Source organism: Typopeltis vanoorti, chromosome 6 (genome assembly GCF_054136105.1).
Source record: "Typopeltis vanoorti isolate ZY-2024b chromosome 6, IOZ_Tvanoo_1.0, whole genome shotgun sequence".
Lineage (NCBI taxonomy): Eukaryota > Metazoa > Arthropoda > Arachnida > Uropygi > Thelyphonidae > Typopeltis > Typopeltis vanoorti.
In genome coordinates, this window is record NC_143554.1 from 37243989 (window position 1) to 37263408 (window position 19420).

Here is a 19420-nt window from a genome sequence, read left to right on the forward strand (position 1 = left end):
CACTCATTCACCACTCTCCAAGTAAAAAACCTAGCTCTAACACCCTTGCTAACCATACTCTTGCCCATCTTCCATGTATGGCCCCTAGTCCTCCCACCACCAGTCCTATTCTCAAAAATATCTTCTGAATTAATCTTATAGAAACCCTTCATAATTTAAATGTCTCAATCATATCACCCCTTTTCTGCCTATCAACGAATTTCTGCAACCCACAAATCTTCAACCTGTTCTCATAAGGTTCATTCCATAGACCTGCTATCATCTTGGTCACTCGCCTCTGGATCCTCTCCACCTCCTCCCCATCAAGAAGAAACCCTGGTGCTGATATCTGGGCACAGTAGTCTAGATGGGGTATTATCAAGGCTCGATACAGAGGAACAATAACATGTTTGTCTCTGCTTGTTAAAGTATTTTTCAGCAACTAAGTGATGATGATGAGCTGATTTAGCCACTTTTGCAATGTGCCCCCTAAACTTCAACTCCCAAATCCCTGGGAGTGTTGGTGGATAGGGAGTCAAAATCATCCTGCGAAATTTTGACATCCTGTGCACTCACTATTGCTCTACCCAACTTTGCATCATCAGCAAACAAATGAACAGTTACTCTCAGATCCTTTCCTATATCGTTAATGAACAAATTAAATAGTAGTGGTCCAAGAACAGAACCCTGCGGCACACCACTAGTCACAGGCTGTCTTTTGAACTCTACTCCTGAATAAACCCCTCTCTGATATCTCTCCATCAACCACCCTCCTATCTCACCAACCCTATATCCATCCCCACATGCTGCAGTTTATTGATTAGAATTCCATGTGGTATCCTGTCAAAGGCCTTAGCAAGGTCCAATAGAATCACTGTAAATCCATTACCCTTATCCAGTTCAGCCGTCACTGTGTTATAAAACGTGAGCAAATTACTGAGGCATGATCTACTCCTGAATAAACCCCTCTCTGATATCTCTCCATCAACCACCCTCCTATCTCACCAACCCTATATCCATCCCCACATGCTGCAGTTTATTGATTAGAATTCCATGTGGTATCCTGTCAAAGGCCTTAGCAAGGTCCAATAGAATCACTGTAAATCCATTACCCTTATCCAGTTCAGCCGTCACTGTGTTATAAAACGTGAGCAAATTACTGAGGCATGATCTACCCTTCACAAAACCATGCTGTCCCACATACAGTATCCCATTTTCATCTATCCAATCCTGTATTTTCCTCTTGACTATTTTCTCCAAGACCTTGACAACGATTCCTGATATGCTGATCGGTCGGTAATTTACAACAGCAGTCTTGGAACCTCCTGTATGCAATGGAACTATTTTCCCCCTCTTTCTACCCCATCGAGACTAACCCAGACCTGAGACTCAAATTAAACAAAATGGTCAAGGGCACTGACAGTTCTTTAGCCGCTTCACGTACGACACGAGCTGGTATACCATCCAATCCCACAGATGTATTGACATTGAGGTTTTGTAATAGACTATTCACCGCAATTCCCGTATAAGCTATTGGTTCATTCATTCCTGCAATGTCACCACCTGGATGATATACTCTTGCAAAGTGCTCGCTCACTAATTCCACTATATCAACTGATTCGGCTACCTCTCTACCATCGGCAAAAATCATTCTGCCATATACATTTTTTTTTACTTGCAACATATCGAAAACACTGTTTGGGATTCTCTTTAGCCTGCATGGCTAATGTTCTTTCATAATCTGCTTTCGCTTTTCTTACCACACTCATTACCCTTGGCAGTTTTATTCCTCACAGACTGTCTTAGGACCACAGTTACACCTCTTAGACAAGAAATGTGGATTTTTTTTTCCAATGATTAAATACCTAGGATATCTCTGGCTGTAGCCATGATTTTGGCTCCAGCCAGACAGGCACCCACAATAAGCCCTTTATTGAACTCTAAAAAATCCTTTATTTTATTCATTATGATCAACACTGTTTGTGATTACTGACCAGCAGCATTCTTGAATAGTTGCATAGAACACATGGTGACGCATATGACCAAGTATTTTGCATATAAACTGCGTAAGTGACAATTTATGTACATCTGCATAAAAGTTTGTAATTCTGTGTTAGTATGCGTATGAGAGTATTTCAGAAAGTAAGACAAGTATGCTTATCTGATGGCCTTTGTTCGACATAATGTGATATGTCAGAATCTTTATTCTTCATCACATAAGCAGATTTTGATATTATATGTGCCAACATGTTTATGCATTTGTCTCAGTATGGCACTGAGACATCTATCCCTCAGGCATAGAACTTGGAGTCAGCATGTTTTTAATCAGGAAATGACATCTGTTGCAAATTAGTTGCTGGTCAGGTACCACTTCACTAGTCCATAGATATAGCAATCACTGGATGCAAGATATTCCATTATTAGTAGTCTAGAACCTCCTACTAGTGTCCCATACATACTGATGTGTATATAATAATAATAATAATATTCATATGGCATTTCTTCCCCCTGATGAGAGATTAAATATATATTTTTTTATGACTGTAAATCCATGTGTTTTCACTGGGCTGGTTTGCCTGTTCTGATTGATGTAAAACTCAAGTTTCTGGGTGCAAAAACCCTCTATCTCTGTTTGAAACTGGCTAACTTACATTTAGTTGAAAGAGACCAGATAAAGATTCCTCACATTGTAGATGGGAATCGAACCCAGGTCTTTCTGACCAAAGGGCTTTTTTCTATACCGACCAAGCTACGGAGGCTCGATGTGTGTTTGTGTGTGTGTATATAACATAATGTGACGTTTGCTTTCTCACTTCTGTCAGTGTGGTATCCTTAACAAATGCATGAAACTAATCAGTAAATACTCCATAAGATCAGTGCTTTTATGGCGCTTTTATTGTTGTTACATTTTCCCTTCATCCAAAAAAGATCTGGTTCCAGTCCCATGTAGGCAATAAGGAACTTTTTCAGTTGAAGTAAGTTGGTATGTTTCATATGGAGGGGGAGAGGGACAGGGTTCCTTTCTTCCTTCCTTCAAACTCGAGACATTTTTTATCAGTAAATACTCATATTATTTCTATAATATCCAAAAGTTATATTGACTTCAGTGGACACTTTGCATCCATGTTATTATGGGTGTACACGTCATGGTCGGTACATTAGTAGTTAAGGGCTTTTCAATTGAAGGTAGGTTAGTCAGTTTCACATGGAAATGGCAAGTTTTTTCACACCAGTGTGCTGTCTGTTAGGAGATGAATTATAAACAAAGCAATAAGAGGACAAGTTTCATTCTTTCGAATTATGTCTCTTAATTTTGTATAACACATTTATTTTTGTTGAAATAAATGCTTCCAAAACATCAGGTGTATTAAGATTTAAATTTAAAATCAAATGAGTAATATCACTTGATATAGTCAGTATCCTGTTCCTCAGCATAGCATAAAAGTACATTATGCACAGTGAAACTGTACTTCAGTATAATAGTGTTGTGCTTAATGAGCTGTGGGTTGTGTTATTGATATTATAATGGATCAGTGGAAGGAAATGTTGCATGTTGGTGATAACTGGAAATCAAAATGTAGTGATGTTACTGCATCAAACAGTGCTAATGCAAGTTAGTTTTGTTTTGCATGTACATTAAAAGTATGATGAAGATGAACTTAAAAATTGGGATTTTGTAGACTAACAATGGGATGGAATTGCACGATTTATTATGAGGTGCTTATAAATTATAGTATGAAACCATTCAACCCTAACCATTATTTGAATAATGACATGATATTATCAAGAATAATACCACAGCACACCAGTAAAATTCTTTCAGTATAGGCATGGGGTAAACGATTGGGGGGAAGTGAAAAATGTGAATTGTGATAGGAGCGGTGGTGTATTTTGGTATTTCCTGTCCCCTAGGCCTGCAGAAAGTGCCACCCCTCATGACCTTCCCATAGGCAGGTCATGATCCCAACCTCCAGTGATCAAAGTTGCCATAGAATCCCACTTGCTTCACATCACATAACTTTCTTCTGGGTGGTGTAATTTTCAATTTCGGACAAAGTGGAAATTATTTCCGTCTATCTTCACAAAGACTCCGATAGGCATCGTCACAAGCTGACCAACAAGTAGGCAAATGATGTTTGATTAATTTTGCAGAAGTTTCCAGGTGCTTTCTTAGAACACTCCACCAATGTGTTGAAGATGTGAAACTACGTACAGTTTCTGAAGGACATCAAAAAATGCAGAAGAGTATGGACAGGATTCGACAGCGCAAGTACCAATTTGAGACAGAGAATGTCCAGTGCACAGTCTGAATTCTGCCAATGGATTTATTTCAAGAATTCCTGCTTGCAGTCCTGTGTACTTGCCTGACATGTTACCAGCATTATCATATGCCTGCCCTCTGCAATTTGCTACATCAATTCCAAGCTTGTCTAGTGAAGTCAATACCACCTCTTGTAACTCTTCAGATTTGTGACTTACATTAGGAATGAAACACTCCACAGGAGTTCCATGTTCTTTCACATATCATACAATGAAGGATAGCTGATCAACATGAGAAGTTTAGTGTTGTGTCAACACTTATGGAATAGTACTTAGCTAATTTAAGTTCTTCCACAATAGATCTGATTACTTCCTTGCTCGTTATTTTAATAAATTCCTCATGCGTGGCAAAGGAAAGATAGGAAACAAAACCTTTTCCTTTTTTTTCCTGCTTTTGGCAATGTGCTCAGCAAGAAATGGATCAAATTCACTAATCCCTATTGCCTTTGTGTCAAGTTATCGACAACAATACAGTAGCTTTCCATGCATGTGTCTCGGTCTGTATAGTTATGCAGAATCTGATTACATGCCAATATGCTTGCAGACTAAACTTACAGTGAGGAAAATAAAAATATTTCTCTGCTTGTGAGTAGATGCGGCATATAAGGAACATGTTATAATTAAAAAACGAGAGCCTGGAAATTTCCGCCACCCCTCAAAATTTGCCGCTCTAGGCCCAGATCTATACGGCCTATACCTAAATACGCCACTGGATAGGAGGTGAAAATATGAAAGCAATGGGTCTCGTTTAGCACATTTTTATTCCCCTTTTTTTCTGTGATAATTAATCCTGTCCATGAATGGGCTAAGTTTATTAAACATAACACTTTCCTCAGGGCATCTCAGATTTCCAGTAAGGTGCTAGGGTTGCACCTATTTCCCTTTTTTCCTGTTGTGTGTTAGACTCAGTGTCCTGTGAGGGCTAAGTAACTTGGCTGCTTCGAAACTTAATGTTCTGTGTGAGATTGGCTAAGTCCGTTTCACGTGAAAAGCCTTTATTAAGTTACTTCACATCCTAGATGGAATTCAAACCCAGGGTGATATCAGAATCAACTGAGCTATGGACACTTGGGGTTACAGCATGCAATTAAATTTATTTATCATTAAAGACATTCATAAACATCAAAGGAGGAATAGGATTTGAATCCATGGCTTATAAGTTGAAGAGCAGTGATTCTATCCATTTATCCAATCACTTAAGTATCACAATTAATAAATAAATCTTGAACTGCTTAAGTGATTGGCACGACATTGGTAAAACCCGTGGCCAAAGCGATTTATATCTTGATATGCATCCTCAAGGTGTGTACAGAATACTATGTTAGTACAGTAATACACTGTTTTTCAGGCCTGCAAAGCAATAGCCCTTCAGTAAACTGAACTGTGCATGTTAAATGATTTCCTCTAGAGCACCATGTAATTGTACTACATTTATCAGAACAGCGGGTTCTGGGATAAATGATAGATTACTGTATTACATGAAAAGTTTACATTATTAATAACTCCTGTTGACAATTTTCCTCCAAATTAGCTCATTATCAGATTTTTTGTCTTCTAAGGTATTTCTAACAGACTTAGTCCACCCAGATCTTGGTTTTTCTTGGGATCTTTCTCCATCCATCCTTTCATCCAACAACTGCTCTCTTAATCCTTCCTCTTCCATTCCAAGTGACCATATCATCTAAGATTAGCTCTGTTCACACATTCCTGAATGTTAACAATGTCAGATTTCTTCCTGATATCTTCAATTTTAATAATATTCTGCCACTGAAACCATCTTTTTTTATAATGTGGTTCCCACCCATGTTTACTGCCTGAAAATAGTGTGGGCTCAACAGCCAATTTTCTTGAGTTTGTGGAACAAAAACCAGAGTTTCCACGAGAAAAAACCTGCTTGCAATCTCTGGCACAGGCAATGGGTTTTTTTCTCCTAGGAACTCAAGAAAATCGACCATAGAACCAACACCATTTTCAGACAGTAAACATTGTTTTAGGAAAACATCATGGAAACGATCACTACCCAGACCGGTTTCGATGTTTATTGAGGTCTCGTCAGTGGGAGCTAGATCCAGAGGTGGATACTAAGGTGGAAGTAATGCAAAAGTCATATCACCATATACCAGTTGCCAGAAGGTGTCAGCACCTTACTATTAAAATTCTCTGGATTAGAGATAGTTGATGGAAGTTTTTCACTTTTCTCTGCTACCAATTACATATTTGGTTTAATCCTTTATCCAAGTGTAAGCAAACAAAGTTTGTGCCTGAAATATTTTCAGGACTAGGACAACTCGTGGTAAAGGTGGTATAAGTTCCGATCACTTGCCTTACTATTCCATAATGCAAAGCACATATCCTTATGGGATATGTGTCCTTATAAGCACATAATATGGTTCGCTTATTCTGTTTTCTGTTTCCATATTTAATTTGCCATCTTCGATAAAAATTGTGCCTAAATAGTTTAAATGTTTTACTTTCTAAGTGTTCCTGCTTATTTTCATAGTTTTTGTTGTTGTTGATTTTCATACCAAATTTATTATAGCAATTATTCAGTTTAGGTTATGGAATCTTGCAAACCTGAAGTGGATTTATTTAAGAGTATAACATCTGTATAAGATAAAATGCTGAGATTAACATCTTCAGTTTTGGTATCAAGTTTAGTGCCACTTTACTTCATAATGCAATCCATATAGAAGATGAATAACAGTTGAGATAGTCACTTTTGTCTTAGACCAGACTGTTCATTAAGTTATCTTTCTGTTTCTCCTTCAATTTTAATTCCTAACTTACAGCTTAAATATGAATGGTGTATTGCTCTGCATAATGTATTTTCTCCACATAATTATGGTGTTTAAAAAAATAAATAAAAAATAAAATTCTCTTGACAAGATAAGTGTGATCTACAAAACGTATATACAGATCCTTGTTAAATTCCCAAAATTTTCAACTGTCTGCTAAGTGCAAATCTGTTCCAGCAACTATTTGGCCTCAACTCACCTTGTTCTTCTCCAGGTTTCTATTTCACACTTCTTCTTATCTTTTTCCCAAGTATGCTCATAAAGCATGTTACCTGGAACACTTATTAGGGAAATTCCTCTACTTCCCATATTCAGTCATATTTCCCCTTTTTATGATAGGTACTATGAAAGCTCTTACTTCAGTTAACTGAAATTCACCCTTCTGACCATGCCTCTGAATTATATAATGCAGCTACTGTAAAGTTTTATACCTCCATATTTGAACATTTCTAGTTGAATATCATCTACTCTAGCTGTCATTCACAATTTCAGGTTTTTGTTGGCTTTTTTTCTACCTCAGGTATTAATATGTATTCCTGATCCATTCCTCTGAAATTTCACCATTTTTTGTCCTTCTCTTATTGTTTTCTTTAACAGTCTTTCAAAGTAATTACTGCAAACATATAAGATATATTTATCTTCAGTTTTCATGTTTACTTTATTCTACAATTCCTTTTAAAAACTGTATTCTTTTGTTTATTTCTAAACTTTTCAATAACCTTCAAAACATTTTGCTACCCTCCTGATATTTACCTTCTATATTCTTGGGAAATCTTTTCTTCATTCTCTCAGACCACATGCTGACTTACTTGCTAGGGATTGGCCATTCGACGCACTTTTTTTCTTTTCTTTTTTTTTTCCATGACCACCTCTTTAACTTCCAGAGTTCACCATGGAGTTCTGGTTTTTCTGTGAATCCTTGCAGACAACTAAGCTGCATGCTGCTCTGGCTGAATCAGTAAGTGTTTTCTTCAGAGTCTGGCAATGAGTTGCCAAGACTTAATTATTGTTCAAAGTGATTTATCTCCATGCCAATTAACACTGTTTATCAGAGAATTGCAGATAAGATCAAAAATATACAGAGTATTAATAGGTAGTACTTGTTTTTACAAATATGACAGAGTTACTACTTTACACTGTGAACTGATGATTCCACCATATCACCAATTTTCATTAATCTTTTGTTATTTGTCAGATCATATACATTCAATGGAAGTCAATCATGATATTTTGTTTTGCCAACTTTTGCCAAAACACTTAATCAAGAAGTTATTTTCAGTTATTCATAATTTTATCAGAGATAATTGAATTTTTTTTTTTTTATATTGCTCCCACCCATGAAAGGTTCTTTGTAAACCTATAGTACATTTTGTACCATTTTTAAAAAAGTTAAAAAAAAAAAAAACTTTAAAAAGGCCAGCATTTTACTCAGCTTTGTAACATAGTGACTACATATATCTTAGCTCTTTTTTGTGTGAGAACTTCTGTTCTCACACAAAAGAAAAAGTTCTCATTCATCTGTATATGAGCTGCAAATGATTTTTTTCCTCTGTGTTGAGACCTTCAACCTCTGAGACTGTGTGCATAACCTGAAACTGTAAATTAACATTTGTTGCGAATATCTTTGCTCATTTGAACAGTCTTAATCTATTCTTGTAAGCAAATTAAGACTTTATGTTCAAACAAAGTATGTGTGTGATGATTGCAAAATTAGGACTATGGTGTAAATATTTTAGTTTTTGCAAATTGAATTCCCTTCTCTTTGAAATGATAGAAAGGGAATCCAGAAGTATTGATGTTGATGCATTGCAAACAGCAAAATAGTCTTTGGAATGTTTGAAGAGTGCCTTTTGTAAGTTTGCCAGCCCAGTGCTAAGCACATTTACTCTACCACATGGCTATATGTTTCAGTCACAAGATAGGGCATGGATGTTTGGAGAATTTCATTATCTAGGTTGAGACTGCTATTCTGTTTATTGGAGTGGCTTGAAAGAGTTCCATGTTTGGTCTCTCGAGTAGAGTTTCTTGACTATGTAAAAAATAAGTAAATAAATAAATAATACAAAAAAATAAATAAAATTAATAAAACTTGAATAAAATCCTTAGCTTAATCAAGGTACTAATGCTCTAGGACATAGATGGTGAACCTAGGCACGCGTGCCAGAGGTGCCACGTCAATGATTTACAGGCGATATCCTTTTATACGTGTATAAATTCGACTTTTTTTTTTTTAATTATTACAATACGTACAAGTTAAATTTTGTTGTATGAGAGAGAGCAGCTATGAAGACGTGTATATGATTGGTGCGGTATTAACAAAGGTCATGCGACCACGACCCAAAGACAAAGGCAACCGACAAATGTTGAGTTGAAATGCTATTCTCTTCAACCGAATTTCATAACATCTGAAACTGTCATTTCAGTGTTAATTTTTTAAGGTTCGTGTGAAACATACCACACATAACAACATTTGCTATATATTTCTTAGTTTTAACTCATCCATGACCGGGTGTCGTTTATCGTTCCGACGGAACTTCTCATTACCTGCGGGCTCAACTCACACAAAGTTTCAACCCTTGGTTAAATTTTATTCCTGCTTGTTTGCTTTTGAGCTGGCAGGCGAACTCACTCACACGCATTATATCTGTGGTGACCATATTTTTTTAAAAAATGAGAAAATAAATGACAAATCAGAAATTGTTTCATACTAAATAAAAAAAAAAAAAAACAGGTTGCATTTATTTGTTTCACTAAAACTAAAAAGCTTTATAACGTTTATTGTAAAATATAAGCATATATAGATAGCATTTTAAACAATCATATTATTACTTAAAAAAAATTAATTTTGATACTTTTCACAAGAATGAACTTTTTTTAATAAATCAGGTTCGTGTTTTAAAAATTCATAAAACTGTGTACAATTCATGTCAAAGTTCCATTTGGCATAAATGCATGCTTTCAATGTTTCGATTTTTAATTGGGTTTTTTCACTGGTCCACATATTGTTCACTAATGAAAATACTCGTTCAGTGGAGGCATTAGATCCAGGCAGACATAAGCAAAATTCAACAATTTTTAAAATGTTTTTAAAAGATACATGTTTATCTGCGAAATATTTAAAAATTTCAACCCATCTACGTCGGCAGGACTCATCATTTTGTCACCATTCTTCGATCTTTTCACTGGTGACATAACTTTTAATGCATGAAACATCATCAAATAGCCCACCGTCATTTATGTTTAAGTTCCAGTGACTGGAAGTGAACAAAACGCTTTCCTCGATCATCGCCCGCAGAGGGATTTCTCATAGTAGCCCCCATTCAAATACTCTACTTCCATTTCCATGAAACAGCTGTCCCAGTTATTTAAATAATCAATGCAGGTTTGGTAAAATTTATGAATTGCATCTTTAAATATGTTGGCATCAATATTCAATTTACTATTTCATTTCACAAAATAAAGGACAAAATGGCCATTTTAGGGGGGAAAAAAAAACTAAAGGACAGAGCAGTGAAATAAAGGGCGTATGGTCATTGTAATTATATGGCATGTTTCAATTCATGGTAGAATTTTATTTGAAGTTAGCCTTTGTGATCTGTCATAATGACACTGAGAATTTCAAATGCAATAAACTTCAATTTCATGTAATTGAAGAATTGGACAATAGATTTTAGGTAGATGCTGTGTTTAAGTGCAACTTATGATTTTGCTCAAGTCTATACAGCATAGTTTCTGTGGGAGGGGGGACAATAATAGTGCAATTAGAGACAGCTGGAATAAAAACTGCTCTAACTAATGAATCACACTATTTGTTGAGAAATGTATTACACAGACTGCAAAAGCCTCTGTACCTTATTTAGGAATACAATAAAACTATACTTGTTTTTCTTGCATCTGCAGTATAATGGCTGTTGGGGAGGGCATGTTGTTACCGCAGGGAGTGAGTTACTATCGCCTTGCTGTCATTTATGTTTAAGTTCCAGTGACTGGAAGTGAACAAAACACTTTCCTTGATCATCGCCCACAGAGGGATTTCTCGTAGTAGGCCTCGACATGAACATGTTTAAACATTTTTCGTGTGCGAGGTAATACGCAAGACTTTCTGATGTCTTTTTTCATAAAGTAAAATCAGCGGTGCGAGTTATACGCAAGGGCATGCTATATTCGAGTATATACAGTAAGCATTTCGCCGACAAGTTGACATCCTTCAGCTGCTTCCCCTGCTCACTATAATAAATATTTTTCTCACTGCCGTTTTCTTTTTTTTTTCTTTTTTCAAAACAACATCATTGAAATCAATTTAATAATACAATAATCAGTTTTACACTGAATAATATTATAAATTTATATATAAATATTATAAATAAAATAAAATATTATTTATAAAATTATAATTATTTATAAAATATATAATATTATAAATAAATTAATTTTCTATTAATTTTTCCCCTACTAAAAACTGCCCAGTATGTCAGCAACTTGATTTGTAAATTTTTGGCACGTACCGGCACGACAGCAACTCAATTTGTAAACTTTTGGCACGCGCACATATAAAGGTTCATCACCACTGCTCTAGGAGTTTTGAGTGGATAAGAAACTCTTTGCAAAGAACCTCTTAGCTTTGGAAGAATGACAACTCTTGAAGCCAGCTTTGGCTTCCTGAGAATAGCATTTGAATAAAAAAAGACATGAAATCTGATGCCCTGTTAGGCAGCGAGTATTGTTCTCCATCTCATATTTGTGTGTTATTTGGAAGTCTTTTTGCTTTTAACCAGAATCAACTGTAGATTAGTTACCACCCAAAGCAAAAATATGTTTGCTGTCTTTTTGATGACTTCTCAATTTCTTTACTTCAAAATTACAAAGATGAATATAGAAAGTTTGTATTTCATGAAATAAAAACTATTCCTACTGATGTCATTTTTTTTTTTACTCTAATAAAATCACAACTGTAAAATTACAGTATCAAAGATTTCAAAAAAAAAAAAAAAAAACTTTTTTGTATATTGATGGAATGCTGCTCCTGTAAATGTGCTGCCCCCAGCATGCTTGCTTTGTTTGGTACTTGGATCCAGCTCTGTGTTTAATATTAAAAAAAAAATTTTAAAAAAAATGAAATTGTCATGTAACCTTTCCATCTTACACTCACAAGCATCAAGCTCTCTCTCTTGTTCTGGTCACAAGCAGCTTTGCTCCTCGTCAGTTATTTTCAGTAATGTGAATCAATTTGAGATATTACACTGGTCAAGATTTGTAACTGAAATTAATTTTCAATGTGTTTGGAATGCTGAATCTAAATCGACAATACAAAAAATACCATTTGCTGCTGATGATGATAATTTTGCCTAACGGTAACTCAGACATTTTCAAAGAAATAAGATAAACAAAATAAATTGAATAAGAACACAGAATATCAAGCAAGCATGTAAATATTTTGAACACATCCTCTAAATGCAGTCAAATGCGGCTGGTTTTAAATTTATAATTCAATCAACAAGATGTTTGGAATTTTTTACATCCACTTTGTTGGTTAGTAATGTTCAGTAAAATATAGGCAGATTCACAGAAGCAAATTCTGTCACTTTTGAAGCAATTTTTTTTAGAATATGAGTTTTTCTCCACGTGCATGTAGGATGTTGAACACAAGATTTGCTAATCCGCTTTATCTGTATTAATTTATAACCATGTAATTTTAGTGCTTTTTTGTGCAGATCTGTCCATAATTTTGGAGTTTACACTGGCAGTTTACCCTGTATAATGGTGAACTACATCTTTTTTTAGGATAGGTAAGGAAGGTCAGTTTATAATTATTTTAATGTTGTCAGATGCTCCTTTGATATAAGGGAATTACTACAGTTTTGGATGGATACAATTGTTATTAATTTTGTGTTAGGTGAAGAAGGGTTTATTGATGAAATTATTAAAAATATATTCTGATTCTTTTCTTATATTGTCATTTGGACAAATAGTTCTGGCTCTTCTGTTACTGTATTTTTTATACCATACATTTGAGTAGGATGATGGTGTGAATTAATGTTCAGATATCTGTTAGCATGTATGTGGTTTCCTGTGAGAATTTCCAGAATAATCATATATATGATTACTATCATATATAAAAGCAGGACAATAGTTGTTTTAAATTTCAAAAATAAATTTTATTCTATGTTATTTCTGACACCCATAGTACATAGTCAAAATATTTGAATGCTTGCTTGATATTTTGTGTTCTTATTCAATTTGTTCATCTTTGAAAAAGTTAACAAGACAGAAAAATTACTGGATTAAAATATTTAAATTTTTTTTTCCCTGTGTTGTTATTAAACCATTGAAGTTATTTATTAACATTTATTAATTTATTATTCAGAACATAATTCTGAATAATCATATTGACCAGTGTTATTAATCTAAACTTATGTGACATTCCTGATATTGACTTGCATACCAACTGATTCTGATATAACTTGGAAATGGACCATGCTGATAAATTAGTTCCAGAAAAGGTAGATGAATATTTTTAACTTTGAGAAGCATTTATGTTATTTCCATCCACAAAAGATTATATACCTATGTGGGTGTACTTTAGGATTAAGGTAGTCCTAAAACATTGCTTTGATCAAGCATGGAACCTCTTTGAAACCACTCCGCACCTTAGCTAAGCAGTCTGGTGGTCTCATCCTATGCATTGAAATTCATTTCCCATGGAATTGAGAGTATACTATATAATAATGGATGGACAGAAAACATACTTGACATTTTTCATTAGTTACTCACCAGTACTGTCAAAAGATTAGGATAGATTGGCGTACAAAGTATTAATTATATTATTTATCTCACTTTATTAAATGACATTACACAATTTAAAAATACATCATCATCAAATTCCTAATATGTACCTTCAAGGGGTGTACAGGATATGATAGTACGACATGAAAAACTTACATCAATACTAATTTCCTATCTACAATTTCATTCCGAATCAATCTATTACCTGTCAAGACTCCAACATTATCAGATCTTATATTTCTGTCTTCTAAGGCACTTTTTACTGCATCAATCCACCTGTATCTTGGTCTTCCTCTGGGTTTTTTCCTTCCAACCTGGAAAAGAACACTTGTTTTGCTAATCTTTCCTCTTCCATTCTGTTTAAGTGACCATACCACCTGAGATTAGCTATGCTAACAATGTTAAGTTCTTTCCTCGTGTCATCGTTTTTAATAAGCTATTGCCACTAATGACATTTGTTCACTCCTCTAATCTTTCTCAGGAGTCTCATATCTGTGGTCTCTAGTCTTTGGTCAAGTGTTTTATTTCTAACTCAGCTCTCAGATCCATAAGTTAAACTTGGTTCGATCACTATCTTACATACAGCTAATTTAGTGTTTTGATTAATTTCTCTCTTATTCAATATAAATTTATTCAGTTGACTTCCTACAATACCAGCTTCGTTGATTCTGTTGTCTATTTCCATATTTAATTTACCATCTTCACTAAAAATTAGCTGAAATGTTTTACTTCTATAGCTTCTCCATTCACAATGCAGTGATATTTTCAGTCTTTGTCTTGTTATTGAGGACTTTCATGCCAAATCTCTTACAACAGTTATTCAATTTAATCAGGGAATCTTGCACACTTGTACTGGATAACATTATCTGCATAAATTAAAGAGCTGAGATTAATATATCCAATTTTGATATCAGTATTAATACCACTTTCCTTCATAATGCGATCCATATAGATAATAAATAATAGAGGGCATAATGTACATTGTGTGACACCAGATTTAACATAAACCATATTCCTGTATTTATTCTCTTCAATTCTAACTGTTGACTTACAACTCAAACTAAGTATTACTTAATATAATGTCCCACTGACACCATACGACTGTAGCATTTGGAATAGCTTTTCAATTGGCACCTTGTCATACGCCTTTACCAGATCTACAAAACTTAAATACAGATCTTTTGTTATATTCCCATGATTTCTCAACTATTTGTCATAAAGTGAAAATCTGATCCTGATAGCCTCTGTTTGGCCTGAATCTAGCTTGTTCTTCACCAAGCTTCCCTTCCACAATTCTACTCAACCATTTCTCAAGTATACTTGCATAAATCTTATCAGGAATACACAGTAGGGAAATACCTCTGTAATTCTCACATGCAGGTTTTTTCTCTTTTTATATAGGTACTATGAGAGCTATACTACAATCATCTGGAATTTGTTCCTCTGTCCAGGCCTTCTGAACTATGCAGTGCAGCCACTGTAAGACTTTTATACCTCCATACTTCAGCATTTATGGTCGAGTATCATCTAGTCCAGCTACCTTTCCACATTTCAGGCTTTTGACGGCTCTTTCTACTTCAGATATGGATATGTATTCCTGTTGAGTGTTTTTTACTACTGTGCTGTCACTGATTATTTCATTCAGCAATTTTTTGAAGTAATTTCTCTATACATCAAGAGTTCATTCATGCACTCTTTCCTCCATTTTTGAGCTTTTTCAGCCTCTAGAATATTTTGCCTCTTTGTTGATATTTATTTTCTATGTTCTAACCCAAGTCTTCCCATGACTTTTGTTTAGCTAGTTGTACACAGTGTTTAGTTTTATTCCATTTGTCTCTGTATTCTCTAAGAGCCAAATGTGACTTTTTTTGACAGGAACTTTTGATAGGCTTTCTTCCTTTCATTCACTGGCTCTTTAACTTCCTGTGTCCACTATGGAGTTCTAATTTTTCTATCCTTGCAGAGAACTTCAGCACATGTCTCTCTGGCTGGATCAATCAATGTTTTCTTCAGGATTTGCAACTGAATCTCCAAGGTTTGGTTCCTGTTCTCAAACTCTTTCATTTTTTCTAGATGATGTTTGTGTATTTTAGTCTACAGTTCACATCTGAGAGCTGCTCAACTTTTATTCACTCTAAAACTTTCTTACATGTTCTTCTTTTCAATATGAAATTCAATTTTATACTGCTCAAGACTAAATGGTGATCACTTCCAATTTCAAATTCTCTGTACACTCTGGTGTCCTGCAGCAGTGAGAAAACATCACTATCAACATTAACATAGTCAGAGACTTTTCTTATTCCTTGCCTCTTCTCTCCATGTGAATTTGTGGACATTTTTATGTTGAAACATGGTGTTAGTAATAATCAGCCCATGTCCTGAGCAGAAATCCAACAGGTATTTGCCATTATTAATAGCTTTGCTCTTTTCTCCAAATTTTCCCATAATATTTTTGTGTCTGACTATCATTTCCTACTCTGCTATTTAGATTCCCAACAAGGACCAACTTTTCCTTTTTCATTGTGTCAGTTGCTTTCTCTAAAGTCTCAAAAAATTCCTCCACTTCTACCTTATTAGAACCTTCTGTAGGATCATAGGCACAAATTAGTCTCATTGTCCCGTACCCCATTTTGATATTTGCCCACATCACTCTACTTGATATTGCCTGCCATTCAAGAAAATTAACCTCATATTTAGTGTTCAATACTCTAGCTACACCTTCTTTTTCCTGATTGTCATTGCCTGAATATAACATTTTGTATTTATTATCAGAAAAATCTCACTAGATTGTCTTTTTTGTTTCATTCACCTCTATTATGTCGATCTGGTACTTATCCAATTCCTCAGCTAGCTCACCATTTCTTTGCCATTCAGGCTTCTTATGTTGATAGTACCGATCTTGAACTTTGGTGATGTTGAGTTGGGGTTTGTTTCAGGATTTGTTCCAAAAGCTGACTTTTAGCTGTTCGTCCTGTTCTCCTGACAAAAATTATGGGGACCTTGAATTGCCTTTATCCGTTTTTGTGATTATAATATCTTTGTTGTTCCGTAAATTGTGAATTGCCTTTTTATCATATGGAGTAGTGTTAGGTACTGGTGGTTTTGCTGAAGCAAGAATAATCGTACTGTTGAATCTGATAGCATTGGTTGTGGCCTCTGGAAGATGATAATGACTTTTTTCTATCCCACATATGAAATCCAATTTTGGAATGTAATTTGGGGTGCTAGAAAAGTTGAAACCCTTTTTAAGGATTTCAGATTCATGATTAGAAAGCCTGTAATCAGATAAGCTGAAAATGACTTTGCTGTTTGGGAGACTCTGTTGTGACTGGTATTTCTTCTTATAAAGTACCTCAAATTTTTTAATTTGCATGATTTTACTCTTCCTGAAAGTTTTTTCATAACTACTCTGTAATAAGCGGTCTATGTTATTTCAAGTCATGTAGTTCAAACTGTTAGATATATCATCAAACTGCTCTTGGCACTTCACGTCAATAATGTTAAGTTCATTCCTGTTATGTTGTATCCTTTCTTTGATAAGTGCTAGCGAAGTCTTGTAGTAAATTCTTTTGGCCACTGCAGATTTTATATGTCCTTTAATAACTAAGAAATTCGGGATGATAGAAAAATCTCTGCATCTCTTCAGAGATGTAAGGTGATTTAGTAATTTAGCTTTTTTGCATTTATCCTTTTCAAAGCACCATACTTTATGTTTCATCAGTGAAGTTAAATTGTTCATATTTGGTCTAATGTATTAAAACTGAAAACTTTATTAATAAGAGATTAATGAATTAATGAATATATTAAGAGATTTAATGAATAAAATACAAATTGCAACCAGTTTCACTAGCTACTGTCTAGCATTATCAAGGCTTACTGGTGTAAATACAAATGCACCAAGTTACATGAATACAGAAGCATTAGTACCTATTAGGTCGTTACATTTGATAATTCTCGTTTGGAAGTGTGCATGCGTTAGTCAGAATCCGGTACATGACCACGTGTGGTGTGGTTTTTCGCGAATTGTAGTTCTGTTAAGCTGAGAGAATTGATGAGATTATTCCATATGTCTTTAAGAATAGTACCCTGATTTCTATTTAAATTGCTGCCTGTGCGTAGCACCACTGCTGATTCTTTAAAAGTTCTGTGTCTGTAGTCATCCTCGATGTAAGGCATAGAACTGTTTTTCCAGTCTATAATGTGATTGGATGTCGAAAAAATGGGGAGCTGAAGCTGATGTGATTATTCTGTTGTGATTTACGTCTCCCACATGTTCTTTCTGTCTTATTTCAAGACTTTGAGAGGTCTGTCCAATGTACAATAGGCCACATGTGCATGGAATTACATATACTCCAAGATGTTTGAAGAATGGGACTTCATCTTTAGGTGATCTTAAGACCTGTCTGATTGTAGTAGTTGGTTTAAAAACCACTCTGATGTTATGAGCTTTTAACATTCTAGCTAATTTTGTGGATACTGAACTAATATATGGAATCACTGCTGTGGACACATACTGGGAATCAATTCTCTCAGCTTAACAGAACTACAATTCGCGAAAAATCACACAACACGTGGTCATGTACCGGATTCTGACTAACACATGCACACTTCCAAACGAGAATTATTAAATGTAACGGCCTAATAGGTACTAATGCTTCTGTATTCATGTAATTTGGTGCATTTGTATTTACACCAGTACAGCCTTGATAATGCTAGACAGTAGCTAGTGAAACTGGTTGGCAATTTGTATTTTATTCATTAAATCGTATGGTCTCTTATTAATAAAGTTTTCAATTTTAATACATTAGACCAAATATGAACAATTTAACTTCACAGATGAAACATAAAGTACGGTGCTTTGAAAAGGACAAATGCAAAAAAGCTAAGTTACTAAATCACTTTACATTTCTGAAGAGATGCAGAGATTTTTCTATCATCCCAAATTTCTTAGTTATTAAAGGACATATCAAATCTGCAACGACCAAAAGAATTTACTACAAGACTTCATTAGCACTTATCAGAGAAAGGATACAACACAACAGGTATGAACTTAACATTATCGACGTGAAGTGCCAAGAGTAGTTTGATGATATATCTAACAGTTTGGACTACATGACTTGGAATAACATAATTTGCTTATTACAGAGTAGTTATGAAAAAACTTTCAGGAAGAGTAAAATCATGCAAATTAAAAAATTTGAGGTACTTTATAAGAAGAAATACCAGTCACAACAGAGTCTCCCAAACAACAAAGTCATTTTCAACTTATCTGATTGCAGGCATTCTAATCATGAATCTGAAATCTTTAAAAAGGGTTTCAACTTTTCTATCACCCCAAATTACATTCCAAAAATGGATTTCATATGTGGGATAGAAAAAAGTCTTTATCATCTTCCAGAGGCCACAGCCAATGCTATCAGATTCAACAGTATGGTTATTCTTGCTTCGGCAAAACCACCAGTACCTAACACTACTCCATATGATAAAATGGCAATTTACGACAACAAAGATATTATAATGGAGACCTTGTTTAACTGTACCTG

The 19420-nt window shown here is 34.8% G+C and overlaps 1 protein-coding gene across 1 annotated transcript in view; it reads left to right on the forward strand.

Moving 5' to 3' along the window:
• spen (spen family transcriptional repressor split ends) overlaps positions 1-19420 on the forward strand; it is a 570588-nt gene that overhangs the window by 502804 nt on the left and 48364 nt on the right. The gene's annotated exons all lie outside the window — the stretch shown is intronic.